At 34.6% G+C, this 15,778-nt stretch overlaps 1 pseudogene; it reads left to right on the top strand.

Moving 5' to 3' along the window:
• The first annotated feature begins 304 nt into the window (after positions 1-304).
• LOC118622384 lies at positions 305-2,813 on the top strand (annotated as a pseudogene).
• The last annotated feature ends 12,965 nt before the right edge of the window (positions 2,814-15,778 follow it).

Raw genomic sequence — 15,778 nt, forward strand, 5'->3', positions numbered from 1 at the left:
CTCTATCCACTTTAAGTGGGGATGCTGGGTCTGAGAGAGGAGGTTCAGTGTTTTCATTCATGTAAGTGTTGGCACATGTATTCAGATTTCTATTTTTAACTTTGTAAGCTATTTTGTAGTTCAGAAATAACATAGCTTTGAGCAATTTTTGCTTGTTTCCATTCAATGTTTTTCATACTGAAGGTCAGGAACTGTAGCCATGAGGTCACTGAGGATCTCTGAAGGGGTTCAAAGAGGCTGTTGATAAAGAATTAAGCATAGGTAATTAGTATTGCCATTTCCTTGCAAGGAACCATATGTCAAAATGATCCTTACTTACCCTGTCAGTTCCTCTGCGGACACCACCATTTCTCATAGCCTCCTCTCACCCATGAAACTTTCGCCCAGCTCTCCTAATGGTTACCATCCTGAGATACAGATCGATAGATGCCATCTTCCAGTAAAACTCACTTCTGACATTAAAAAAATCAAACCTTTCACAATTATGAGATAAGTTTGATAAAAACTATTTAAATATGTATTTTCTGCCTTTGGGGAGTATTGGCATTAGAACATGTCAGCGGGCGTTCCATACAATCTCCTCAGATGCGACTGTGGAACCTCAGCTTTACCATTGGGTTCCTTACCTGGAAAGGGACAGAATTCTTATCGACTATGTTCCAATCAAATTCTATTTATCTCACAATCTGTAATTCTTAGGATGCAATGTATATATCTCAGTACAAAATTGGTTTTGGTAATCGGTTTTTTAGCACTTCTATTTTTCAGTAACATGAAAATATATCTTCTTTGAACAAATTATCATTTTCATTACCTTGAAAAAAGCCCACGTCTATGGAAAGAAAATGCATTAAGACAATAGACAAGAATATTTTAAAATTCAAATTAAATTAGCATCAAGGCAAACAGGAAGACTAGCCGACTCACTGAAGAGATGGAAGCTATTTTCAACAGAGGTGGAACAGAAGAAAAGTCATTTTTTCCAAAATAACTGGGAAAATAAGCAGAATAATCACCAAATGTTGTCAATTTACCTCAAAAAGCCAGATCACAAAATCAAAGTAGAATAAATATGGCATAAATTCACAGTACTATAAGTTCATTGCTATGCCAATTAGACATTTGAGCAATAGACTTAGACCATTTAATGCAGTGACAAAGTATATTTTCAGATCAAGGAAAATATATTAAACACTTAGATTTATTAAAAAAGGAATAACACTGGTATTTAGTTTCATGAAGGCTAGAATAAGATCAAGAGAAATGAACACTTCTTTTTTTAATATAAAGGTGCATTTTAATAGCTAGTTGCAAATATTTGCCTATACTAACACACAATATATGAATTCCCATCCAATAAAAACAATCATCTTAGAATCAACACTCCAAAACAACTTATATTTTTCAGCAACTAGTAATGGATTGACTCTCTTGTTTAAATATGTAGTAAACCCTATTCCCATTAGATAATTAGATTAAAAATCATTTTTAAAAGAGTGGGTCTTAAATTTACAATTGATATATTCTTGATTCAAAATATTGGCAAATAATAACAACATTTATTTCTTAAAGAGAAAAGGAAAACACTTAAGATTTATGATGAAAATAGCTGGCTACATAATTGAAAAAAACATAAATAATGGGAAATCTTTGGCAACAGAAGATGAATACAGTCAAAATTACAGAATAAATGAAAAGATCAGCTATTACAGAATAAATGAAAAGATCAGCTATTAAGCATGGATGTTAGAAGACCACAAAAGTAGATAATATTAATTAGAATAAGAAAACTCATGAATGAAAAGAAAATTGGTCTTTATATTTAAAAGGGGCAATCACATCCCTTTTAAGAGATTATGAGAGGGAGTATAAGTTAAAAAATTATCTCTTGCCCTGGCCAGTTTGGCTCAGTGGTTGAGCATTGGCCTGCGGACCAGAGAGTCCTGGGTTCAGTTCTCACTAGGGACACGTATCACAAAAAAAAGAAAGAAAAAAAAATCTCTTAATACATAGAAATTTTGTGTTGAAGTTTTATTGCTTTGATGAGAACATGTGAAAATGGTTTTAGAGAATTACAGGACAGTTTTGAGAAGTCAATTACCAATTCTCTCTGAGGTCAATAGTAAAACCACCCTAGACAGATTAGTCAGTTTATGGTTTAGAATTTGTTATATCCGGCTCTCTGCTCCTCCTGTTCATCAGACAGCTATGGTTTCCTGCATAGTGCCAGCTGCAATCCTGAGACATGATGGTGAAGGTCGAAGGGAATAGATTTGGCCATTTGGGAGCCTGGTCATCAACACTGCTTTTAACACTGGTGAAATGGATATTGTTGTCATCAATAACCCCTGCATTGACCTCAAATACATGGTCAACATGTTTCAGTATTATTCTACTCATGACAAGTTCAAAGGCACAGTTATGGCTGAGAACGGGAAGCTTCTTATCAATGAACAGGCCATCTCCATCTTCCAGGAGCCGGTTTCCACCAATTACAAATGGGGTGATGCTGGTTCTGAATATGTTATGGAGTCCACTGATGTCTTCACTATGTTGAAGAAGGCTGGGGAATCACTTGAAAGGTACAGCCAAGGGGATCATCATCTCTGCCCCCATATTTGTGATGGGAGTGAACCATGGCAAGCAAGTATGACAACACCCTCAAGATCATGAGCAATGCCTCCTGCACCACCAACTGCTTACCCACCCTGGCCACAGTCTGCCATGAAAAACTGGGCATCGTGGAGTGACTTGTGACCACAGTCCATACCATCAGTACCACCCAGGAGACGGTTTTCCAGAATATTTACTAAGTGAGACTGCCTGTACATAATGTCATCAGGTCCTGCAAGTTTGCTCTCAGAATCTTGCCCCATATATTCCTACCAGCAGTACAAATTTTTCATTATTTAATAATTTAATAGCACTTGTTATTCTTCTGTTTTTTAATCAATATTATAGGCTTAAGCTGGTATGTCATGGTTTTAATTGACATTTTCAAAGTTATTAGTGCAGTTAAGTATGGTTTTACAGGTTTTTAGTCAGTTTGTTTTTTACCTGAAGCCATTTGTTTGAAATACCTATCTATTATCCATTATAGTTTATATTTTAAATATTAAGAAAGATTATTCATACACAGGTTCTAAAACTATTTCATACTTTCTTCTATTAGCATCTTAGTTTTGTTTGTAATTTGCACATTAATTCTTTTGAAAATTTTTTGTATGGTGTGAGGTAGGATCCAATTTCTTTTACTGAAGAGTGTGCCAATTTTCCCATGTTGATTACTGAATAACCTCTCCATGTACCCACTGATAACTAAAACCATTTTTGTCATACATAAAATTATAATATGTAGATGGGAGTTTTAGTGCTCTATTCTTTTCATCTATCTTTTTGTTTGCACTCTTACTAGTTCTTCACTATTTTAACTACTGTCTCTTTAAAATTTTTATTTTGAATTAATTTAGAATTAAAGAAAAGTTACAAAAATAGTAACAAAAAGTTACAAACAATGAACTTCCTTCTATTTCCCCTCTCAACTTCTACAGTTGACACTTCACAAACAATTACAGGAAATGGATACTGGTGCAATATCATTACCTATACTACAGATCTTATTCGAACTTGTCTTGCTATGTCACCAATGTCCTTTTTAATATGTCCTATTTTTTTTTTCCTCTATTGATTTTAGAGAGAGAGGGCAAGGTAGAGGGAGAGAGAGAGAGACAAACATCAATGAGAGAGAACATTGATTGTCTACTTCCTGTATGCCCCTCACTGGGGATTGGATCCATAACCTGGGCATGTGCCCTGACCAGGAATCGAACCTGTGACCTCTTGGTGCATAGGTCAACGTTCAACTACTGAGCCACACAAGCCAGGCTAATATGTCCTATTTTTTTTTTTTTTTTATTCTCACCCGAGGACATTTTCCCATCTTTTTGTTCAGGTAGAGTGGGAGGGAGAGAGGGGAACAGAGAGAGAGAGAGAAACATCGATGTGAAAGGAACACATCGAGTGGCTGCCACCCGCACGACCGACCAGGGCCGGGGACAAACTGTAACCGAGGTACGTGCCCTTAGTGGGAACCAAACCCGGGTCTCTCAGGACCGCAGGCCGACGCTCTAACCACTGAACCAAACCAGCCAGGGCTAATATGTCCTATTTTTAAGATTATGTCCTCTCTGGCATTTTCTTTCAAAACTGCTTCATCTCTCCATGCACATATATTCTTTCATGTTACATTTAGAATGAGTATGTTATAATTTCATCCCAGTTAAATCAATTGGAATTGCAATAACATTATATAAGCTTGGTAAAATTTGACTTTTTTTTTATCCTCACCTGAGGATATTTTTGCATTTATCTTCAGATAGAGCATGAGGGAGAGAGGAGGGCAAAAGAGAGAGAAACATCAATGTGAGAGAGACACATTGAGTGGTTGCCACCACATGACCCCAACTGGGGCTGGGAAAAAATGCAACTGAGATATGTGACCTTAGCAGGAACTGAACCCAGGTCTCTCTGGTCTGCAGGCAGATGCTCTAACCACTGAGCAAACCTGCCAGGGCAAATTTAACATTTTTATGATGACTTGTCTCATGCATAAGAGCAGTGCTTGTATGCCATTGCTATCACTTATTTTTCTTACAAAAATGTCTTTCTGTTTTTCTCCATAAATGTTCTATTTATTTGTTGTCATTTTTGTTACTTTTTATTCATACAAATTCTATTTTACATTTTTTATGTTTTTACTTGTATCAAAAGTATGTAAGCATACATTTTAAAATGTTACTTGTTTACAAGGTATCTTCATAGGTAACAGCCTCCCTTCTCACCTCACTGTCAATGATTTTGGCCAATTCTTTGATCTTGACTTCTAAAATTTTAAATAACACACTTACATTTTTATTTTTTTATTTTATTTATTTTTGTTCAGATATTGTGGGAGGGAGAGAGAGGAAGAGACAGAGAGAAAAACATCGACGTGAAAGGGACACATCGAGTGGTTGCCACCCACATGACCCAACCAGGGCCAGGGACAAACTGCAACCGAGGTACGTGCCCTTAGCAGGAACCAAACCCGGGTCTCTCCAGACCGCAGGCTGACGCTCTAACCGCTGAGCCAAACCGGCCAGGGCACATTTTTATTTTTTAATCCGTAAATTTAGGAACAATTAATTTCCCAGTATGATGACTTATCTCTCTCTGTTCCAGTTCCATCTCATTCTTGCATATGAAAAGCTGCTCTTTTGATAACTATGTACATTATTCTGTTTTATGTTCAATTAAACTACATAGTAGACTAGGATTACTTATCTTTTCTACTATGCTGTTGTTTGTTATCCAAAGAGTAATGTTTTAAAATTTTTGTTAGTTTTCTACATGTTTATTAATAATCAGCCCAGTTCTACTCTTAAGATGATTATTCACACTAGACAATAAATTTCTTTTATCTGCTAGAAGGAATGTCTGCTGCCATTGGCTGACTTCTGCCTTCGGGATGGATTGCTCTCTTCGCCTGGTAAATAAACAGCTTTCATCCTGGCAGCTCCCCTCGCTGCCGTTTTGGAGACTGCACCATATGTCTTCTGATTTTGCTGTGTTGGTTTTCCTTGAAACGCTTCCTCATTAGGATGAAGCACATCTCTCAGTAGATTTATGAGTAAAGGAGATTATGAGGTAATGACTTTGAATATTTGTAGGTCTGAAAATACCTTTATTCTACACACTTGATTGATAGTTTGGCTGGCACTTCTTTTCCTTTAGAATTTTCAAACATAGTTTCATCTTCTCGCTTTCAGAGCTGTTGTTGAGAATCTGAAGCCATTTTGATTTCTGAGTCTTTTATGTGAACTGTCTTTTATTTTTTTTTCTTGTGGAAATGCCATTTGGGTAGGGGTCTGAAAATATGTAGGGCTGAGACATTTCTTTAGATGATGTGAGAGGTGTCTGTCATTAGTGTACTATCCAGCTGTATGTAACTCATTACCATAAACTTGGCAACCTAAAACAACGCTAATGTATTGTCTTACATATCTGGAAATGAGAAGTCTTATAGAGATGAATCTTATAGAGATACAATCAAGGTACTAACAGGGCTGGATCCTTCTAGAGGCTCCAGGAGAGAATTAATTCATTGCTGCTGCTTCTTTCTGGGGCCTGCCAGCATTCTTTGGTTTGTGGGCACATCACTCCATTCTTTGCTTCCCTAGGCACATCGCCTTCTCCTCTTTGTCATCTTCTTGTCCACTTAGGAAGACACTTGTGCTACACTCATTACATTGGACACCTGGCTTATCTAGTATAACTTTGCTATCATAAAATTCCTAATTATATTTGTAGATTTCCATTTAGCTCGTAAAGTAGCATATTCATAGTTTATGGGAAATCAGATGCCAAAATCTTCGAGGGCAATTATTTAGCCTATCACACTGTCCAATCAGAAAAGAAAGATCACCAAACCAAGACTTGTTTTGATGCATTGAATTTGGCTAGAATTTGCTATGCCATAACAGGGTAAAACAGGAGACTAGAGCAAGAGGTCAAAGTTGACTTTGTGCATGGTGTTGAAATTTATTGAGGAGTCCACATTGAGACAATTAATGATTTCTTTAAATTCAACAATAACAAAATTTTTTTTTTTTTTTTTTTTTTAAATACAGATACTGCCCAGTTTAGGTCTCATTCATTATTTTTAGAAATGAAGAACTTGAAGTTTTTTGGGAACAAATTGTACCACAGATTATAATAACAATGAAAGCTAGCATTCATTGTTTACTCTGTGTAAAGCTTTGTGGTGAGCATTTTGTATTAATCCTTCCTTTCAGTTCTCTCAGCAGTTTTATTATTATCATTCACAAACACTAGATGATGGGTTACATAACTGGCCCAATGTTACAGTTAGATCTGAAATCAGAGTGGGATCCAGACTTAATTGTTTCTGGAGCCAGTTGGAAAGATCACCAAACATACCCAGAGGGAAGAAAATGAGAAAATGCTTTCCCCTCATAGCCCTTTCCATTTGCTACGGTGAGTGTCTCAGTAATAAAATGAAAATGAAGGGGTTGTTTTGAGCAGGTTTGATTTGAGAATACAAAGCAATTAATACAGAATAGATTTTTTTAAAGAGTAAAATATAATTAAAATATACTAATTATAATTTTCATAATACCCTAGTTCTCCCTAAACATGTTTAATTGACAAAAGTCAATTATTACCACTCAGAGTGATTTAATCTTCAAATATCGAGAATTTTTACATGACCTAGGTCATAGTTGCCTAATTAGTGAAACTCCATATTTAAATTACAGAAACTGGAATAGCTTCTGTACTTTATAGTCCTAAATGGTTCTGCCAAAATATATTTTGGCCGTGAAATGCAGTTTTGTTTTATTTCCCTATGTGCAGGTAAGGGAAATACAAAAGCAATTCTCTTTTACTCTATGATTATATGCTTCCCAATAGAAAAGACATTAGGTTTTAATTATAGTTCTTTCAACTATTCAAAGCAAGTTAATTAATTTGTGGAATTTAAAATGTTTTAAATTCTGGAATAATATAAAGGCCTATAGTTTTTTTCAAGCTCAGAACATTGATGGGGTGTCTGCTTTCTAAGCTTAATTTCTATTTTATAATAAATTGATTCTTATTTAGGGGTAAAGGAGCCTTTGCAACACTGGTCAGTTGAGTTCTGCACTTAGTCAGAGGCCATTGTACTCTTTGAATTTCTAATGTTCTTCAGTGTGTAGTTCTACATCCAACTGGCTGGATCAAATCACTGAATGTTGACAGAGACTCTTTTGTGTAAATATACCAATGTGTTTCATAGTCTCTCCTTTTACATCTATCTGAATGATGTAGCATGTATCCCCCTTCCTCCCTTATTCTGGTGCTACCTAGGCCTGTGCCTTTATTTTTTATATTATAATTATTATCAGTATTGCTATACACATTCTTTTTGAAAGAATCTATGTTTGTCCATGACATTAACTGTCACTTATATACTGACATATGTTCTTAATTTATACTCTTTAAGGTTCAGAGTAATAGACCCAACTTCCTCTTGGGTATCATTACTCAGTGGTCCCTCAGCTATCTTAAGTTCAACATGTTCAAAACTCAGCAAACCATTCTTTCTGCTCCCCAATCCAAACTTATGCATTTTCATATGTTCCTTTTTCAGTAAATGACACCTCCATCTGCCTGAATGTCTAAGCCTTTTATGATTTGCCTAGTTGGCTTCTTTCTCAACTTGGATTGCTTTTTGGAATCACCCAGGGTGCTTTTAAATAATACTGTAGCTGAGCTCCCTGAAAGAGATTCTGATGTAATGTTCTTGGGAAAGGTTAAGGCAGTCGTGTTTGTTAAAAGTTGACCAGGTAATTAATTACAGTCAGAGTTAATAACCACTGCTCTATCTCATCCAACCTTCAAGAGTTCACCAAATCTATAGGTCACTAGTTCACAACCTTGGCTGAATCCTGCAATTGTCTGGGGAACCTGGAATATATACTAATATCTAAATCCCACCTGTTATCCACCCAAAGCTAAGAACTACTCCCATTGACATGACCTCAGACATTTGACCCTGACAATTATATTCTAATGCATATTTGTTGTCTTGATTCAGACATTGAAAGCTCTATTCCTCTAACCCTACTTCTTTCTGGGCATATCAAAGAGATTTCCCTAAAACACAAATCTGACCATGGTCCTCATTGTCCTAAAATCTTTCAGAGAATCATTTAGATTCTTTGGTATTCCATCAACGTGTCTCTTATAAAACAGTTTTACCAACAAAAAACTGATGTTCATGGATTTTGAATAACTTTACTATGAAATAAAAGCAAAGAGTGGTAGACCTGGTATTTGAGCACAGATGTAAATGACTCTAAATTCCATCTTTTTCATATAGCTGATATTGCTAATTAAACACAATATTCCTATATAGAAAATTTAAGTCTCTTGCTGTAAGAGCATTTTCTATAAAGTGAGTAGCTGGCAATAATAAGAAAAAATAATAAAACAATAACAATAACACCAATAAAACACATCAAGTCCCAAATACTTAATTGAATATTTCTGTATAATTTCAATAAATAATAAAACTATTAAGCATAAACTATTAACAAATGTCTTATACCACCTGGAGTAATTTTATTTAACAGCAGTCATTGTAGTTAGTTTGTATTAAGTGTTTCAATCAGACTGATCTTGCAAACAGTTCTTAGTGATATTAAACTGAAACTGTTAAAAAAAATCTACTCAATAAGTTTAAGTGTTTTACACTCTAAGTACACAAAAAAGCAAAGAATTCAAACATCTGTTTCACCAGATGATGAGAATTTAGAACTCTTCTCTTTGTATTGCACAATGTTTTAAATCTCAAATGACTTCAGTATTTCTCCAAAGCTTGTTATCATTATGCAGTAGTCAAACCAATATAATGCCTCTGAATACAGAACTTGAAAACACTCTCTGAGGAAGCAAGAGATTATAAGAACATATGGTGTATTTCATGAAATTAAGATAAAAATACTTTTTTTCTATCTATCGATAATGTATCTGTCTCTTTCTAATATAGCATGATTTATTATATTTTAAGTGTCACCATGAAACCCCACTGGGTATTTTTCATCTAATTAAAACTAATAACAGTAACAACCACAAAAGACAGATTGAGCTGGTGATCTGCAAGACAACTTGAAAATATTATATTGACTTTTACATTTTTCTTTTTCTTCTCTTCTTCCTTCTCCATTATTTTCTTATCAAAATTGCAAAGTAGATAAGATGTGCTCCTCTTACTTTTCTCTATAATCCTTAAGTTTCTTACAATTTTCCTTTTCTCCACTTCTCACATATCAACCACCCCCACCAGAATGGTATATTTGTTATAGTTGATAAACCCACATGGACATATCATTATCACTCCAAATCCACAATTTACATTTGAGTTCACTCTTGGTGTTATACATTCTATGGGTTTGACAAATGTAATGACATGTATCTACAATTATAGTATCACACAGAATCATTTTACTGCCCAAAATATCCTCTATTCTGGACTGATTTATTTCTCCCTCTCTTCTAACCCCTAGTAACCATTGATATTTTTCTGTCTCTATTTTGTTTTTACTTTTTTTTCAGAATATTATATAGTTGGCATCACAATATGTAGCTTTTTTAGGTTGGCTTTTTTTCATTTAGTAATATGCATTTATGTTTTCTCTGTGTCTTTTCTAGTTGATAACTCTTTTCTTTTTAACATTGAATAATATTTCATGGTCTTGTTGTACCACAGAGTATTTATCCATCAACTTACTAAAGGATATTTGGTTGTTTCCAAGTTTTGACAATTATGAGGAAAGCTGCTGTATTAATGTGTTCTTGTAGAGGTTTCTGTGTGTATATACATTTTGAACTCATTTGTTTACCATGGCATGTGATTGCTAGATGGTATAGTAAGAGTATGTTTAGTTTTGTAAGAAACTGCCAAAATATCTTCCAGCAGGACTGTACCATTGTTCATTCTCACCAGCAATTAATAATAGTTCTCGATGCTATACATCCTTGCCAACTTTTAGTGCTGTTGGTTTGAATTTTGGCCATTCTAACAGTGTATAGTGGTAACTGATACTATATTATTTTGAACTAAAACAATATACATGTTTTCAAACCACTTCTTGAATGACAACCATGTACAAAGCAATAGGGAAAGGTGTTAGATAAACACTCAATTCTAGGTCTCCTAATAAAAGCCTCACTCCCAGAACAGAGATTATATGCCCATTTGAAAAGTTTTTGTTGTTATTGTTGCGGTTACACAACTTTTTTCTAACCTGGTTTGTTTATTTATTTATAGGATGGATGTATGGCTGTGGAGGGATTTGTAGATACAATGAATTTACACTTGCATACTTGAAGAATCAGGAGACACTGATGATCAAACTTTTTACTGGTAAATTATTGTATTTTTATTTTCTCTATGATGCTTTTAATTCATATGAAGTGTTCAAATATACTAGAATTAATAAGCAATGCAATTGTTCCAATATCAAACTATAAAACAATTCACCCCATTTCAAATTTATTTTTGTAATTAAAAGAAATAACACTGTATCCTAAAATAATTCAGTTGAATGTGATATTAACATTTTATTTATTGTTTCTAGGAAGGTACCTTGTCAAAATATGAAACTTTAGGAAGAAATAGTAGAAAATAATCTCTTTCTCTATTTTTCTTTAACATAGGTTATAATTCATGACAAAAATACTGTCCATATCTGTCACTAAAAAAAACTGCTTACTCTGGGTTTGATTTTATTTTGAACTATAAGACATTATCTCAGCTTAACAGCCAACCCTCTCTTTCACCAGGGTCAGCAGCACTGTGCTCATCACTTACCATAAGTACTGCAAAGGGCTTTGTTTCCTGGCATATGCTCTCACTGCGCTACAGCTGGCCTTCAGATCTCTCTACTGTTTGTGTGCACACTCTTCACCTCTAGTTAATCTTCCCTGGAATTTGGCTCTCAGAATTCTGGAACCCACGTTGCCTTAGTGCATGGAAAGGCCAGGACCGCTAGGGTTTTCATTCTCCCCAGGGATAGCTCTTTGTCATTGCTGACAGCAGTAGGAGTTTCAGTTCCCCAGTTCCCTTGTGTTCACATGCAGACACCCCTCTGCAAAGCTGTTCTGCAGGACTGAGAAGGATCAACCCTCTGTGACACTTTCCTTGATAACATTTCTTGGCTTCTCTCCTTTCCCACTCCCACTTCCCCTCTTCTTATCAGTTGTGCTTGGAACACTTCTGATTAAATCTCTTCTTGAAAGTTTTTTTCTCAGAGTGTGTTCCTGGGAAACCCAACTTAAAAGGGATAGGAATCATAGATTGGATCTTGTGGCTATGTGCAAATTACACCTTGAATAGAAACAAATCAAGTAATAAAATTAACATGAATTCTTTTTTATTCAATTTATTAACCCCAAATTATCATTAAAATCTTCTCATCTAGAAGCATTATATAGTCATCTGTAGACTGCTTGAAAATGCAATATTTTCATCTTTCTTCAATCAGTTTTAAGGGGCAAAGAAAACCTTTGGATTTGTACTTTGCTTTCATTATTTATATACTTTAAAAATCTATTGATGTAACAAAAATAAATTAATAAAAAATTGATGTAAATCCTAGTCTTGTTTCTTTATTCTATAGAAGCTTTTGTTTACAAAATAGATATGTACCTGTCAATGCACATAATATGGACAAAAGTTCAATCTATCCAAATACGTGGTCAAAAGGGAATCATTAGTATGGAAAGTGAAAACATGTACATTTATAGTGGAGAAAAGTGGCAAACACTGTTTTAATCATGTACTCAATATTAATCAGGCCATAAGCCATGTTGATATCATGTATACCCTCATAAAATGTCATGAGAAAGGCACTTTGCATTTGTGGTATTCTTTTAAAAACATATAACTTCAGTATGATCATAACTACAATTACTGGTTTTCTCTGAGGAAAAAGAAAATAAATTAAAACACATTCTACAAACTACCTGACCAGTATCTTTCAGAACCCCAAGGTTATTGAAAACAAGGAAAGACTAAGAAACTATCAAAGACTTGGAAATCCAAAAGAGACATGACAACTGAATGTCACATGGGATCCTACAGTAGTAAATAGACATTAGTGAAAAGACTGAAGAAACCTGAAGCCTAGCATTCAGCTAATAATATTGTACCAATGCTAATTTCTTACTTTTGTAAATGTACCATAATACTGTAAGATGATAACATTAGGGGGAACTGAGTAAAGCGTATCCTGGAATTCTATGGATTATCTTTGTAATTTTCTGTAAATCTGAAATTGTTCCAAAATAAGAACTTATTTTTAAAATATGAGTTGTAAATACCACAGGTACACACTATAAAATGTCTTTGATATGTTCTCTAATTAATCTTCAGGAGGAAAAAAATACAGTTTTATTTTATTAGGAATGTGAGATAGGGAGTGGAAAGGAGTTATAGCGTAAGGTTATGGTAGATCTTAAATGAATTAAGCAGTAGCTAGTCTCTTGCCAATTTTACGAAATAAATAATCATAAGGGATTCAGTATGAGACAGTATTGGAAGGGAATTAAAATGGAAGGTTATAAACTGTAAGAATTTGCTTATATTAATTTCTGGAAAAATTATGTACACTTCTATTCTATAAACAAGCTTAGTAATAAAACCCAGAGATAACTTAAAATTTACATTGAATTTCAACAACATAAATAGTTTAGTATGAGTGTATTCCTAATATAGCATGTGTTGTTTATCTGAAATTTAAATTTAATTGGGCATCCTTGATTTTATCTAGAAAACTTACAAAGGGAGAATCCTCAGGGCCCATGGCCAGCTCCTACTATCAATATGACCATAACGAAAAGTTCACATTCTAGTGGGAGAGATAACTATGTACTTAGTAATTTGAAGCATGACACAATGTGAAAGATTCTAAAGTAAAAATTCAAAATACTTTGAAACCTTTTAGAGAGAGCATCTAGTTAAAACTAAGGAAATTAAAAAGACCTTAATGGAAGATATGCTCTTTACACTGGGTTTCTAAAGGAAAGTGACAAGTATGAAAATTGAGAGTTAGGTATTTTAAGATATATCAACAATGTGAAAAAATTACATAAATACACACAGACAATGTTTACTGATTGCATAGTAGGTTAAATTCTCTATATTCAGTTCTAGAAATGGCTTCTAGGAAAATGTTAAGTGGGGAAAAAAAAAATAGGCCTTATCCTCATAGAGGTTAAATTCAAATAGGGAGAAGATTCCCCAATCCCCTCCAACCATAATTGATAAGTATGAAAATGCAATGTTCTACAAAGCATAAAGAAAGTTAAGAGAGATTCAGAATGATCCGAAAGGAGTGCAATTTTATGTAAAATGATCATTGGAAGGTAGCATTTGAGAGACATGTAAAGGAAAAGGAGCGAAGTCCTGCAGCTCTTTAGGGGAGGGACCACAGGCAGAGAGGAGAGCGTGAGCACGCAGCTGGGAGCAGCAGGCGTTTGATGAAGAGACAGAGGCCAATGGGTAAGATACATGAGGGGGATGGGGTTGGAGAGGAAAAGAATGAAGTTCAATTACACCTGTCCTTCCAGTCCTGCACGTAAAGTCTTGGCTTTGACTTTGAAGGATCTGGAGAAATCTTGACGCTCTGTGAGCAAAGAAGTAATAGGATGTGATGTGGTTCATTAAGGAATATTCAGCTTCACGACGGCGTTAGAATCTAGAACACAAAGGTTGAAGCTGAACAACCAACGAGGAAGCTGCTGTGACGTTTCCAATGAGATCAGTGAAAAAGCTCTCTTGATATTTCCAGTGAGAAGGGAGGGAGACAGATTGCAGCATTTATGGAAAAGGCGGAACATGCAAGATTTGCTCATAAATAGTAAGTGAAAGGAGAAAATTCAGAGAGTCCTAAAACAGAAAGAGATTTTGGAATAAAAAAATAATAACTTTAAGGGAATCAATGATAGACTAGAGTGAGAGTAATAAACAAAGGTTGTTATTAAAAAAGGGATGCCTTTTTAAAATCTTAAAATATGAAGATTGGGACTTGACTCTGTAGTATGTAGGGAAGCACAAAAGATTTTTGAACAGAAAAATGTCATGCTTATATATTACATAATAGATAATATATTAGTAGATGATAAATATGACATAATGTATGATATGATATAAATTGCCTCATCTTTTTTAGATTTAAAGTGATAACGTTTGATTTAATCATGTTACTTGCTTCATGATATATTGATCTATGCAAACTCCTCATTCATTTTATTTATCCCTGATCACTACACCCAGACCCAGGACACTTCCTCCCATTGCAAAACTCTCAGAAGAAATTGCCTCACCTGTTTTTAAAACTTGGATATCTACATTCTCCCTCTCCCTCTCTTCTTTACTTTTTCTGTAATATTCTGTCTTAGTAAATGTTTGGGGAATGGGTGTTCCTATACAGGGTGAGGCAAAAGTAGGTTTACAGTTGTGAGTATCTTATATTATCATTTATTAACTATAGTACTTTTCATATGAGAAACTGGAAAATTCTTTTTAACCCACTCTCTACACTGATTGTGACAAATTAAAATGTATGATTTTTATGAAAGAAAAACTGGTATGATTCACCAGAAACTAAAAATACAAATAACCTTTGAACAACAAAGCTTAGTATATAAACTTATCTTATAGAAACCAAGGCACAATTTTATATGACTTTATAAAAGAATGGTTATTGCAATATGATCTGTAATGATCAATAAAATAAAACAGTATGGAGATATTTGAAACTGGAGGATATTACTGATCTTAGCAAAGAGTTAAACAATGGAAATAAATAGTTATCTACCTATTGAGACACAGAAATGGACATAGAGAGAGAGGAAGAGAAAAAAAGACTTGAATAGTTATCTCTAATATAGTAATAAAAAAAAAGTCAGTTGCACGATAAGGTCATATGTTTTGCTAAAAGAAAAAATATAACCCTGGCCAGTTTGGCTCAGTGGTTGGAGCATCAGCCTGCAGAACAAAGAATCACAGGTTAGGTTCCGGTCAAGAGCACAAACCTTGGTTGTGGGTTTAATCTCCAGTCCTGGTTGGGATTGTGTGGGAGGCAACTAAGTGATATGTCTTTCTCACATTGATGTTTCTCTCTCTCTCTCTTCCTTCTTCCCGCTCTATCTGAAAAGAAGAAAAAAAGGAAAA

Source organism: Molossus molossus, unplaced genomic scaffold (genome assembly GCF_014108415.1).
Source record: "Molossus molossus isolate mMolMol1 unplaced genomic scaffold, mMolMol1.p scaffold_m16_p_9, whole genome shotgun sequence".
Taxonomy (NCBI): Eukaryota; Metazoa; Chordata; class Mammalia; order Chiroptera; family Molossidae; genus Molossus; species Molossus molossus.